Source organism: Leiobunum rupestre, chromosome 5 (genome assembly GCF_980474605.1).
Source record: "Leiobunum rupestre chromosome 5, qqLeiRupe1.1.hap1, whole genome shotgun sequence".
Lineage (NCBI taxonomy): Eukaryota > Metazoa > Arthropoda > Arachnida > Opiliones > Sclerosomatidae > Leiobunum > Leiobunum rupestre.
In genome coordinates this window covers 48028977-48044391 of record NC_143388.1, presented here as the reverse complement: position 1 = coordinate 48044391, position 15415 = coordinate 48028977, and positions in this window count along the sequence as shown.

The window sequence follows — 15415 nt, the reverse complement described above, 5'->3', positions numbered from 1 at the left end:
AAAAGCTGATAGGTCTGCAGTTCGTAATTTCTTTACCGTCGTCATGTACCCCATTGCAGAAAAATACTAGCGCTCCACGTAAGATAACATTAGGCTAGTGCGAATGCTTTAAATTTAATAATGTTTCCATTGTTTTAATAACTAGTCTTAAACACATTTCAAACCATTGAATTTAGTCTCTCGTATGACCGTGTGTGTCTTTTATATAGTCGAAGTAGCCGTAAGTGGTAGGTCTACATCTTCTATCTAATGGGCTAAAATTTACTTTGCTTAGATATCGTAGATTCGAACAAAAACAGTTTCAACGTTGGCACTACTTTGTCTATGGAAATTAAATGGGAATTTAGTCAGAATAGAGTAGAGTTGGAAAAAGGCTAAAAATATTTTGAGATTTTGGGACCAGTGCATCTGGAGGAGCGACACGTAATGGAACACAAATTTACATTATATCGTTTTAAATATATTTTTACAAAATTAAGTTTCTTTAAATAACAAAGCAAATATTAAAAACTTCGAAATATAGAAACTATGAAGCCGCGTTCACACTAGACACTTTGGAAACGTTTTAAAACGGTTTGGAAAGATCAAATTGTAAAATTTGGACGTCAAATGTATTTGTCTTATGCCTATTAATACCGTTGGTTCCGAAAATGTTCAATTTAATCTTTCGAAACCGTTTTAAAACGTTTCCAAAGTGTCTAGTGTGAACGCGGTTTAAGTTTGCCAACTTTAAGATTGAAACTCTTAGTTTGCCAACTATGATATAAAGTTGGCGGGGACTGCTCCATCTTCTGCCCCCCCTATGGCTTCACCCCTGCGTGTTCATGTGCTCTTTGCATTAATCGTGTTAGCCTTATCACATGCATACTTATAAAATATAAATATCTGTTCCTATACCTTGATTTGAAACACGTTTATCGTTTCATATACATAAATTTAAATCTATTCATAGATCAAGTAAAGCAACATAAAAATTATGTTTTAAAATGATTCTTAGAAATATTTTAAGGAAAATGCCAACTTTTTTTTAGTACACCAAACAACAGTAGACCGGTTTCGCCCTTCCTAGGGCTCATTAGTTCTGGGAAGGGATTCTGAAAGAAACTGCCAATATCAGTAGAGCAAATAAAGAACAGAGTAAAATGCAAAATTTGGTTGTTATTTAAAATAAAAAAATTTATCAAACACGAAATATATTTTATTCACAATACATATACGATATAAGAAGGAATGGCATGGCTCTTATTGGAACACGAACGGAGAGATCGAAAGGTAAATTCAATGTAAATTATGTACCAACGTTTAAGCAAACTACACACCCATTACCCAAAGTTTAAGATCAGCACATGGTTAGATTTTTAAAAGCAATTGAATTTTTTTTTGGGTGCATCCAAAATTGTAGGGACAAGGGACATCTCTACTTTTTGTATATTACTATTCTTTTACTAGTTTAAGTTTGTTGTTAAACTTTAATTAACCTAAGTTTGTTGCTTCCATTTCATTAGATGTATACTACCTTTTCTTTTGTCTAAAATTGAACACCTTTTTGTTTTAAACAATGTAAAACTTGATTTTATTTAAAAACTAGCTGGGGTACCCGGTTGTTCCCGGGAAATATGCCAATTTGTATAACCAAGGGACAAGCGCCAGTGACGAAACTCCGACACATTCAAAACCAAAATATAACGCTGCAATAACAGTACTGTCTCCACTCATGGCACCGTACCCAATATACCTAACTGGTTAATGACAATATTAACCAATTATACGTTGACAACATAATAATTTGCCTTTTATTATACAGCCTAGTGTCTATAAAAGATACTTATAAAAATTGCAAAAATCTATGACTATCTCGCATGTTTGCATAAAGAAATAAGAAACACGTTCTTTGGACTAAGACTAAAATGTAGTATCTAGCTGGGGTACCCGGTATTTCCCGGGAAACTATGTCTATTTCTGTAATCCCGGAAAAAGAGCCAATTAACGAAACTCCGATACATTTAACACTAAAATAGAACGCTGCAATATCTGTCTCCCCACATAGCACCGTACCAATATAACCAACTGGTTAATGACAATGTTGACCAAATATACGTTGATTACATAATAATTTGCCTTCTATAGAAGAAGGTTTTTAAAACAAATTGCAATAATTTAAGCTTTTTTCGTGTGTTTGCCCAAAGAACTAAGAAACTCGGTCTTTTGGCTCAGATAAAAGTGAAGTATCTTGTATACAGCGGATATACCTAATTATTAAATTAATTCAATTAATTAAAGTGGTTTTGCCAACCGTAACTGTCGAAAACCACAGTCAGGGTAAAATGAGATAGTTTACCAAATGTTGTCGACCTTAGTTGAAAACTGAATAGCAAAAACAAATGAAAAATTAAAAAAATATGTTTTTTGTTACTTTTGAATAATATGCCTTAACTTTTCTGAATTGCCATCGATGATTTTTCTTGTTGATTTGGCTGGGATTTTGAAGTTTTAGACTTTACTTCTTACTGTATTGTAAAATATTGAATAATTTATAATCTATTCTCATAATCCACATATTTTTTGACCATTGAGACCCCTTTTTTCTTTTTCACGTTTTATATATTTTTTTCCGAAAGAAATGTTTTTCTTACAGATCAATTGTCTTTCTTATATATACTAGATTTCTACTTAGCCAAATTAACTTTTCCCCCCGTTTTCCCCTTTTCTGTCCTATGGATTCGACACACCGAGAATCAATTTCTCTCTATTTATCCAAACTCTATTCTTACCAAAAGAGGTAATGACTTTCCAATGAAAGTGAGGAAAGTTTCGACCTCCCTAAATTGCCTGTTCTCTTAATTGCTTACATTACCTTCGAATGTGGAAATAGCTGTGATACCCTTAAGTACAAGAAACTGAGAAGTACCTGTATGCATCTTCCGCTTCAAACGAGGGTATTTCTTTATTTATAACGGCTTAGCCTTGAAAGGCCATTTACGACACTACAAGCGCGTTTGAAGTATACTTATGATTATCAAAAATTCATTTATTTATAATTAGTAAGAAATACTATATTGAGACGATTTAACCTATGCTCCCAATCTCGAAAAGTGAGTTGCTTTCTACTTTAAAATCAAATCTGCCTCGTGTCTCATTTTCGCCTACTCCATCTTCTGTTGATTTTTCAAAACGCGAAAAAGATCAAGTAGTGTTTTTTTAACTACAGAGGGATAACATGATTTTTAAAAAAGATAATTACCCTACGATGTTTAATTTATACATTTTTATCTTCAGGCACAAAAATGCATGAAATTAATTGAAAGCAGAGATCCGTGGTTGGGTGGGATATTCGTCCCCTTTTGACAAATGCTTGGGACTTTAGAAGGTACATGTTTAATTTTAAAGGCCAAATTCCATACTTATCTCGTAAGTATCTCTAATTGTATAAATATATTAATTAATAGCTTGTTCCTTTCTGTCTTTAAGTTTAATTCCTTGTCTTTAAAAATTAATTTTCAATCCATTGAAAACCTTAAAAATTGATTATTCACGGTTCTTTCATTATATTTTGTCCGAGTTTCGCGTTTTAATTTCATCCTCGAAGACCCATTGGTCCGAGTATTTCGTAAGTTTTATAATTACTTTAAATTTGTTAGTGTTTAGCTTTTTTGTCCCCTTTTTACTATTGCCTTTTCCACCGTTTCACGTAACTTCCCTACACTTACTATAACCGTTGACCTCCACAAGGTTTTATGAAAGGGGAAACCGAAAAGTAAGCGAAAAAAACCCTTTAACTAGTAGGGAGATAATTTGCAAAATCAACGTAGAAAACGTTGTTCCGAGATTTCACCCAAAGCCACAAGCAGGGATCGAAACTGGCTTCTCTTGATGCGTAGCCAAAGGTGGACAACACTCCGCCACCTCACTTATACTGGCTTAAAGGCAATGAAATTATAATTCAAAATAAATTTTATTTTTGACCTACATGTAATTAATTCTTATATCTTAGAAGTGTTGGTTAGTACCTTTATAGTTTAAATAATAATCCTAAACGATTTAAATGGTGCTAGTGAAAACTGTCTATTGGATCTGAAGAATGCACAACGAAGGTCTAACGGTCTAGGCCTAGGGGCCCATCCTTGGAAGGGACCCTCAAATGACCTTAAGTACGGTTAATGAAAGCATGAATGTATAATATCAATCTTAATTAAAATTTTAGAAATTGCTAGGCTGAACTGCGTTGAAAATTTTGTTTTACAATTACCAAAATTTACTATATTTCTAAAAAGGGGCCCAGGATCTCTAAGTCCGGTACTGCTAACGGGCTATAGAAATAAGTTAAAAGGAACCAACTATGGACTGCATTGTAAAGGATGATAAAATTAGCAAAGATCTATTAGGTCCCAGTTTCGCGTCTTTTCGTTTGCTCGAAGACCTATCGGTACGAGCTATGAGTAAGTTTTTAAATTTCTTCAAATTTGTTTAGGGTTTAGCTTAATTATCCCTTATTCGCTAATTTGATCATCCTATAGAAATAAGTGTCCACGCTGAGTTTGGAATGCGTTTAGTTGAGCACACTTAAAGTATTGATTTCCTGCTGTCCAGAGGATCTAAATGTAGTTGTAAAGGGGTTTGAATAGTTGTGAAATTTAAACCCCAATGTGCGACTGTCTCTTCCTAAAGGGGATTCATTGCAAGTCTTAGGAAGTTTTAAGGAGTGTGAAAAATGACTTCAAATGGTTTCGGAGGCTTTTAATTTGTATTTTTTTAAAAACTCCTTCAGGGTTTATAAACTAACTTATAAGCGTGTACACATTACTATTTTTTAGATAACTTGGTCTTAAACCTCATTTTTATTTTCAAATAGTGGATACAGCAAAGGTTTTACCTTCTATCCAACCCCCAATGGATTTGACTTCAATTTTCTTTCAAATCATATTTTTCTAAGGTATTTCTTACGACAAACCTATTTATTAACGCGGCCATCATACATTTTACAAGCTATTTGCTTCTTTAATATTAAAGATTTACTCGAAATATTTTTCCTCTTCTCATATCGTAGCCAAACACAGATCTTGGCAACCGAAGTGAAAAAAAGTAGCCTTGGGATACAGCGTCGTGATATTCTACTTTTTGCTCAGGCTTGACCTACTTTCATTTTCTTAGAGTTTTCTCTGTTCACTGAAAAGGGAACTTGATTTCCGAGTTTTATAAACATTACTTTTTGTGCGCAATACTTTAATTTAAATTTAATACCTCTTAATAGTAATCGTATTAAATGTTTTATGATATAATGTGATGCAATTTGATGAAATGTTATGTAACGAAACACTTATATGTATAAAAAGACACGATACTTCATGACTGAATTTTTTTAGATTAATTGATGTAATGTGATGTAATGTGATGTGTTGGGATGTTACGTTATGTGATTTAATGTGATGTGTTGGGATGTTATGTTATGTGATTTAATGTGATATGTTGGGATGTTATGTGATGCAATGTGATGTGTTGGAATGTTATGTAATGTGATGTGTTGGTGATGTAATGTTATGTAATGTGATGTGTTGGTGATGTAATGTAATGTTATGTGATGTAATGTGATGTGTTGGTGATGTTATGTTATGTTATGTGATGTGTTGGTATGTTATGTGATGTAATGTGATGTGTTGGTGATGTAATGTTATGTTATGTGATGTGTTGGTGATGTAATGTTATGTTATGTGATGTGATGTTATATATTGGGATGTTATGTGATGCAATGTGATGTGTTGGAATGTGATGTAATGTGATGTGTTGGTATGTTATGTGATGTGTTGGTATGTTATGTGATGTGTTGGTATGTTATGTAATGTTATGTTATGTGATGCAATGTGATGTGTTGGGATGTGATGTGATGTAATGTGTTGGGACGTGCTGTGATGTTATGTGATGTAATTTTATGCAATGTAATGTAATGTCACATAATGTCATGTAATGTAATATACTATAAAATTAAATTATTGTACGATTTAATTAATTATTTTTATTATATTAATACTATATTTTTTTAAATTTAATAAGTTTTCTATTATTAAACTATCAATGTTTGTAAGAATAATAGGCAATTGAGCTGCAAATGTTGATTATCGCCTATTTTAGAAAAAGGTACAAAATTTTTAGAACTACCAAACGGAAAGAATGAATACCTGTCTGATTTTACCTGACTCTATCTCTTCATGGCTTTAGGAACCTTAGGACACATGAAAGACTTGCAATGTACTTCTTACGAATTTCACCAATAACTGATTTACGCGAGGAAAAACCTGGGACTCTAGCTTAAAGCTTTGGTGATTATGCTGTTATACCGACGCCCCTCCCTATTTCAGAGTTCATCTTAATTAGAGGTTTAGAGCGCCATCTCTTCAACGGAACACGAGACATTTTCCATAATTATTATCATTTTAATTATAATAAGTACCTTATGTATTTAATATTGGAGTAGTGGCTCACTCCTGTAATCCCAGGCGTCCGGGAGGCAGAGTTTGTGGATGGCCGTGTGAGGACGACTACCAATCCCCCAACGGGTGGTCGGAATACTTCCGCCACGGGTGTCCCCACCCCTGTCCCCACGTATTCCCCCGTTGCCGTGGCCGTTACACATATCTCGCCCTGATTAATCAGATGGTGTCTTCGCCGGGCTCGCGGTCTTCTCAGACTCAATCAGCCCTTTCTTCTTTGAATAAAAAAAATATATATATATTTAATATTTGTATATCGTTTGTTTTTGACTCGAAAATCTAGCTTTTTGCCCCCTTTTTACTATGGGTTTTTCTACTTTTTCGCGTAATTTAACTGCATTATAGTTCAAAGGTGGTTTTTATTAACATCAAAAGTGGTAGTTCTTCAAAGTCTCGCTACAGAAGAAAAAAATCGAAGAGTTAGAGGTTGAACTATTACAAAGCGCGGTTTGAAAAACGATGTAAAGTGGCGATCCAGCTAAATGGGAAGTCACTCCAAATCTAATGCAGCACTTCGCTTAAAATAAACCTTCCCAAAACATTGAATCTGCTTTTCTTTAAAAGGGTAAAAATATGGAGATATCCTTCGCTACGCCAAGAAATAATATTTTACTAGAAGGTTAACAATCGGGGAATAAGTGAAAAGATATTGGCCTATATATTCTGCATCAACTGGCAAAATCTATTGTTATGTACACTGAGAGAAAAATCTGTAGTTTTTACAGAAAATTTTTACAGTTTCTAACTGTGCTGAATTTTCACAGAATATTTCTATAAATTAGTAAAAACAGAAAAGTCGGTTAGGCAGAAATGCAACTTACGTTTGTAAATTTTACAAAGGGGCTTGTTTTTTATACTCCTAATAGTTAAAATTATTGAAGTTCTGTAGTTTCTACAGAGGATTTCTACAGTATCTGACAATGCTGAAATTTTACAGAGTATTCCTGTAAATAAGTAATAACTGAAAAGTTGGCTAGGCAGATATGCAACATACATTTGTAAATTTTACCAAGGGTTTCATTTGTATTAATCTTAATAATTATGCAAGAAGGCGTTTTAGCTTATGATAATATTTGAAATCTACTTTTGCACAATAAAATATATTTTATTATATAACAGACGATTTCAAATATTTTCACAGTTAATTTTAATAGTTATAAATTATATAATTATTTTCATCATATGTGATACACGATTTTCTTTGGAAAATATCGTAGATAATTAATTATGGAACTGTTAACAGTATATTTCCAGGCCCGTAGCCAGAAACATTTCCTAAAGGGGGCAGTGGCGTCGCCAGGGTTGTCATTTGGGGGCATTCTGGGCCAAATATTTCTTGTATAACTTACAAGTTAGATATGATGAAATGGCGAATATATATTTTTCCTTTTAGTTATGACCAATATACATGTTCTACACTGCAAATCTTTATGACATCTAAAGAGCGCCTAAAAACATCGGTTGAACACATAAAATGCCTTCATATGTCTTATGTTCCTTATGTATGACTTAGATACTATTTACATATTTACAAATGCAATACAGATGTTCAACGTGTACTCTAAATGGTCTAATCCGTACTATATATGTCCATAGGACATTTGTTGAACATGGAACATCTATATTGCATCTAAAGGGTCGTTTAAGGAGCGCCTGTGTTACATATTAATACCAAATAACTTATGTCTTGCCCTCTTGTTGAGATAGCTGACAGCGTTTTCAAAAAGTAACGGTTAGGTCGTGGTTCACTCATAACATCGGACTTTGCCAGAAATTGCCATGCAGATAAAACTATCATCACAACCAATAAGTTAGTAGAATTTCATAATAGTTAAGTAATACTTAAGTAAATAATGAAGTCATTAAAGTTGAGTAAATATATGCATTGTATTTTTCATATAAACAAATGGCCTAGGGAAAAATTTAAAAAAATAGCACACCTAAAGGCTGGTTTTCATTAAAGCAAAAACGCCACGACGGTGTACGTCGACGCGAAAAATTACCGTTAGGCCTAATACAATATTTTTACGTTGACGCTCACCGCTATGGCGTTTTTGCCCTAGTGAAAACCAGCCATAATGCAATATTTTTGCGTCGACTCTCACCGTTGTGGCGTTCCCCCTAGTGAAAACCAGCCTGAATAGTATTTTCACCCTCACTTACAAACAACCTTACCCAATACTGACTAACTATAATTAGAGCAATAATAAGGGTGGTTAAATAATTTTGGATTAAATAGTTTTATTTCTGTGTGAAAAATTTGCATGAATTAAAGTAATCGCGTTGAACAGAGGTTCAGTGTTTTCAAGTTGCTTTTAAATATAGTTGAAAATAGGCATTGTTAATCTGTGTTCACACATTGATTATGCAGGGATGGAAAATTTTCATTTAGGTAGTTTTTTCAAATTTGAATTTGAAATTTTGATACCCTGCACCCTATACCATTTATTTAAAAGCTCAAAATTTTTTTTTCAAATGTGAAGAAACCCTCATTAAAAAAAACTTTCCCCAAGTCTGACAGGCTCTGTAGGTTAAAAATAAAGTGTTAAAAAGTTTTTGGTTTAATAATTGTATTACTGGATGAAAAATTTTCATTGATTAAAGGTATCGTGGTGAGCTTCAGTGTTTTCAGAATTATATATAAGAGGAGTTGGCTATAAATATAGTTGAAAATAGGCATTGTTAATCTGTGTTCACCCATTGATTATGTTAGGAGATAGAAAATTTTCATTTGTAACTTTTTGAAATATGAGTTTTAAATTTTGATATTCTGCACCATATATTATCATTTATTTAAAACTCAAATTTGAAAAAGTGGTCAAAATGAAAATTTTCTATCTCCTACCTTAACCAATTGGTGAACACAGTCTAACAATGACTATTTTCAACTAATGGCAACTTCCCTTACATTGAATTCTGAAAACGTGAAAAGGAGAAGAAAAATTTTCATTGAAGCTTTCTTCTATGTGATAACTTTTATTTAAGCAAATTTTAACCCAGAATCCCAATTATTGAAACCACAACATTTAACCACTTTTTTTAACCAATGCAACTATAAGCTTCAGTGTTTATAGCCTGCAATTTAAGGAAAGTTGCCTTTAAATATAGTTCTTTATTAGTCTGTGATCACCTATTGTGTAAGGCAGTGAGGCACCATTTACCAAAAAAATAATTAGGATTTTTTTTATTTTGGAAATTTTAGTAGTTATTTAATTCTTTTCTCTATTTTTTGCAATTGCATTTATTCATAACTGTTGGAAGACAAAAAACCCGTCTTAAACCCTAGTGCTTAAGGTTCATTTATTAAAATTATTTTATTGTTTAGCTGCAGTACACTCAAAGACATTGAAGAGTTTCAATTATAAAACATTTTGGCAGTATTTATTAAAATCAAGATTGAAGACTATTAAAATCAAGATTGAAGACTATTAAACTGGTAGATTTTGAGTAATATTATATGAACTACTAAATTTTAAATAGCCAGAAAAGTTACATTTTGTTGGAATGTGGACAGCATTGTAATTTAACCACTGTGAAAATTGTGAATTATTTTTAGTAAATTTTGTTAACTTAAGCGGTTTTAATTCTATATAGCTCTACCATGTCTGTGAAATAACTTAGTTCATTCAATAATTTACTTTTATATATTTATATACTGTACAATTAACAACTTGTTTACTGTAATTAACACAGATTCAGTGTTTACAGTAAAAAAGGTTTTGTAACATTTACAACTTCTATGTAATTTATACTGTTGCATGTCTGCTACCTTTACACCTTTTCTGTAAATTTTACAGAAGCAAAGCTTTTGGACAAAGTTGTCGTAATATTTACCAACTTTTTCTGTAATTTTTACATAAGTTAATTTTTTAAATAGACAAAGGTGTGGTAATATTTACATATTTTTCTGTAATTTTTACAAAAGCAAATCTGTTAAATAAACTAAGGTGTTGTAAGATTTACTTAGTTTTTTCTGTAATTTTTACAGAATCAAATCTGTACAATAAACGAAGTTGTTGTAAAAGTTACAACTTCGCATTGGTAATTTTAACAGATGTTGCTCTGCAGAAAAAACAAAACGTTTGTAAAATTTACTACACATGTTCTGTGCAGAGTACTATTAGTTTTTACTGTAAAAAATACAACCCATTTACTGTTATCCTAAAAAAACAAAATAAAAAGTAAAATTTACAGAAATATTCTGGCATGAAGTGCTTCCAGAATTTTTTTGTAATTTTAACAGAACTTTTTTCTCTCAGTGTATGCAACCAAAACTAAATTTCAAACAGGTTTTGAAGCCAGCAACAGAAAAGCAGACCATCAAAAATCAAAGGATTCTTTTGGTGTTCTTAATTTTATTTCGCACTGCCTAAAGTTCAGTAGAATCGGTACAGAGATGCAAGATCCTTTCGATATTGAAATATATCTTTGTAGAAAATATCTCCGTATTTGTAGTAATGTAAGAAGATAAAAATCTGTTGTAGTGTATACAATTCATTCACAAATTGAAGATAAGCTGGTAACAAATTTTACAATGTGAATATATTTTTCAATTTTCGGAACAAGTGAAGAAATAGAATTGAGATTTTCGAAGCTGAAAATTGATTGCAAACTATCTCCGTCGCCAATGGGGCAGCAGAGATTAAAATTAGAGTGTTTGATCGATTTCCAATTCTTTTATGATATTTTCAAATTTTTAATTCGCGACCGAAAACTATGGTTCGCCGTTCAAACTAAGATAGGTATTGCAGTGACGAAGCGATGATATTTGAAATCTAGTGTTCCGAAGTGGTGAGATCCAGGTGGCCAATAGCACTTGTGGAAAAAAGGGGAAAATTCTGGCCTGGGCAATAGTGAATTTTGTAGCTAATTTGGCCAACAGTGGCTAATATTGGATTTTACTACAGGGTTAGTGAGATTCTGATTAAGCTATTTTGTTCTTTGGAAAATTTTAATAGTAACATTGTTCTGCGTAAACTAAGTAATATTTGAAATAAAATGTATTAAAAATTAAATATGATTTTATCTTTTTACAGCAATTTTCCCCTATTAGGCACTTTTGGCCAATTTTCCACTTTAAGACACTATTGGCCACCAGGTTGGACGTTTTTACAAAAAAGTGGCTTTTGAACGATGCTGTTGGCACCTAGGGCAAAACACCCAAATTTGCACTATCCCTATCTAACATTATCCTTATATAGACTGGTATCTAGAAATCAACATTGTTTGCTTTGTGTTACATACAATAAGTGTATTTTCAAGATTCAACAATAATAAGTTTAATATAAAATCCAACAAATCCATTTTAATACTTTGGCGCCTCCCTATAGCCACCGGCGCCTGCCGCAGCTACCCATCCTGCTCCACCCTCACTACACCACTGAGTTATTGGCTAATGCAAACGCTATAAGTGTTTATTCACCGTTATTCGTAAATTTGAGTTTACAAACAATAATACTTGCATATTGATATAATTTTTTGTATCGTTTTCTTATATTTTGATAAGTTAATTTAAAAAGAAACGTTAATTTGACTTTTTAATTTGTCTGTAGCAGACGCTAGATCATTGGCGCTACCGCGGAGAACCCAGAGCCATTACGCCAACTAGAATCGTTTCGGTCGTGAATTTTTTCAAACTCAAGCTTTCGTAGGCCCGGTCCACAGTGCCCATTGTGGCCAATTTATAAAACGGTCCTGTTTTCCTCCTCGCGCTTTATTTAATAACGAAACGTATTTAAAAAAAATTAGCGGGAACCTGGTAAGTCACATGTTTCAAGTTAGTATGTTGATACTTATCACGTATGATATATACTATATACTTCTGGCAAAACAAATATTGGATATTATCTATAGTTATTGAATTTAAACATACAAAGTTGTCTTTTATACCTCTTATCTCCTCGTTCCAATATTGCCGTCCTTTTGCTTTTAATTCGTTTCCAATTTCCGATTTGGTCGCGTCATTTCAGTGGAAAAGAACGTCCCATTCATTCAACAAGGTTTGGTTCCCCATCAAATTCATAATCAATATAATCGATTACCGATTGACGTCCAGATAAAAGGCGCTCGCCATTGACCTACAAGGTAACGTATCTTTACGGTTAGGATAACCGTTACGTCAGGAAACTGTATACGCGTACACTTGAAATGTGTATGGAAGACTAATTATTTCCATAGCAACTGGCGTAGTTTATAGCCTAGATTATGGCTCGGGTCGTGGTACGCTCAGTTCAACGAAAATTCGACATTAAGCTTTGTGAGTTAATTAAATTGCATTTTGTTAATACAAAATTTTGTGCAGAACTAGAACAAAAATTAATGAAGCCTTAGACAATCCAAGTGAATACGCGTAGTTGGGTAAACATTAATTATATGTTATTTATTATTTAAGGTTTGAATACGATAATTACATTCTAAGCAGCGACACCGATAGAGCGACCTTAAAAATAATAAAATAATGGACGGATCACTCAAAAGGTCGTTTAATTAGCATAGAACCACGGCTGACGCCAGCGCTGTGGCGGCGGCTATCGGAAACTTGTCCACTCAAACAAATCTACATGATAAATCTACAAAACATATTTTGGTAGTCCTTTTACTAAGCTTCTTATATGTCATATCGTTATAAAACGATAAATAAGTTTATATTTCATATATTTAATTGTATTTTTCTGGTTCAGTTTGTAAAACTAGAAATAATTAATAAAAATTTCTTAGCCCCATATGTAGCCATCACGTGAAATAAATTATGAGTAGACTCATTTAAAACCTTTGCAACGAAAATGCGTTGCCATTTGGAAACGTGGATTTGGTTTTAAGTGTACAGTCAATAATTTCTAATAATAATAACAACCACCTTCTGCCCAAGTCATCTAGCAACTTTTAATGACATTAATTCAGGTGACCAGGTTACAATGTGTACAAGCCCTTCATGCCACGTGAGCGAAAACTTATTACCATTAACCTCAACAAGTTGTTATGGAATGGGAAACCGAAGAACTCGGGGGAACCCCTTTAACTAGTGGGGTGAGCACTTGCAAACTCAACGCAAAAGGAATAGTTCCAAGTCATCTATAAAATAACCATATGTATATAAACTTACTTTTACAGATGTAAAGTTTTAAGAGGCGAACCTTGAATAAAATGTGCTTTCGAAATAACTTTCGAATTTTAGAAGCGAGAAAATTGATGCTTAAATACGTAGCTTTATTTTCGCCTCAGAATAAATGTAGGATATTTCTTTATATTCTGTTTATTTATAAAAGTTACCATCTAAACTGTTGAAATTAAACGTGCACCTTTTTGGCCACACCACATCAAGTTAATATAACCGTGTTACCATTCCCACAAACGAAGTAAAATGTTGAAATTTAAATGTAAGGAAATTCACTTTATATTCATAAAATTTTAAAATTTTAGTATCATCACAACTTATTTTTAAAATAGAGAAAGTACATATTTCAAGTTGATACTATTTGTTTTATTTTGCTTGGAAAGGGTGTTTTTAGACAACAGAATCATAGTGAGAGTTTAGAAAGTTTTGAGGTATACGTATTAAGATTTTGATGTTTTTCCAAAATGTATGTTTTGACCGGTAGGTGAGAGACGGAAATCTTTTAATGATAAAGTTGTTGAGCAAACACTTTTTAAAATCTGGTTTATTTTCAATCCTTTAAGGGTTTTTGTCTCATATTTAACACCTTAAGGTTTATAGAAGATGTTATTCTATATCTTAAATAGCATTTTTCCTTTTAGGGTTTTATAAAAACTGTTTGGGGTGCTTTTGTTCCTTTATTACACCATTTTTGGTATAAAACTACTCCCCTCAGGGTACAAAACTTCTACTTTTAGGGTACTAAACGACTCCCTCCAGGGTTCTTCAATACACCTTTTAAAGTGTTAAACTCACTTTAGGGTATGAAACTACTGCTTTAAGGGTTCTACAATATTCCCTTATTGTGTTAAGGGAGCTACACCTTACCGGGTGTTTAATCACTCTTTTTACGGTGTTTTATAACACTTTTTATACATCTTTTCAAGTTTTTAATTTGTGACAAGAAAAAAGCATTAAGGGTGTATTCTTTGAATATAATTTAAACCGTTAATATACCAGTTTTTAAGAGTGTATTTGAATCAAATGTTCTATGTTGCAAAGCTGTAAAATATTTACACACCAATTAATTTGAAACATTTGTGAATATTGCTATTGCCTCCTATGACCTAATTGTTATTTTTCAAGACCTAAAGAAAACTCGACCTTTGTTAACCAAACGAATTGTTTTTGTACGTTCCTAAAAATGATTTACAACTTTGTCATTGAAAGTTTTCGTCTATCACCTACCAGTCACAACATCTTTTTTTAGTTTTTCTGAAATTTATAAATTAGATAGTTCCTGACTTTATACCCTGAAAATTTCATAACTCTAACTATTATAATTTTTTCTAAAAACACCCTTTCCGAACCAAAAATACACCCTGTAGAGCAATGGATAAACTTCTGCTTATACAAATTTCAAGACTCAATAAGACCCTCATTCATTGGTTTCGTTATCAGTTAAAGGTATGACCTCAAATACATAACATCATAAATAGAGTTTCAACCTTTGCTCTTCGTCAAATCTTAAAAAATAATCTTCTATTTTAAAGTTTAATATAGCATTTATACTATATTACTCAAAGGGGTTTCGCTGAGGCTGCACATTTCGGCAGTAGAGTTGTTCCAAAGGAATCTCCAGTCAAATACTCATTTGATTAATGAATGAAGTATTGATGAAGTTATTAAAAAGTATTTAAAAGAATGATATATTAAATATTCAGCGAAAGCATTAAATAATAATTTGGTTTGCCCTGGGCCGGCAGAGAACTTTGCCGTAAAAGTGATTTTCTTCATTTCTAGTTTTAATACTACAGTTTCATATTTATACTTATTTGTT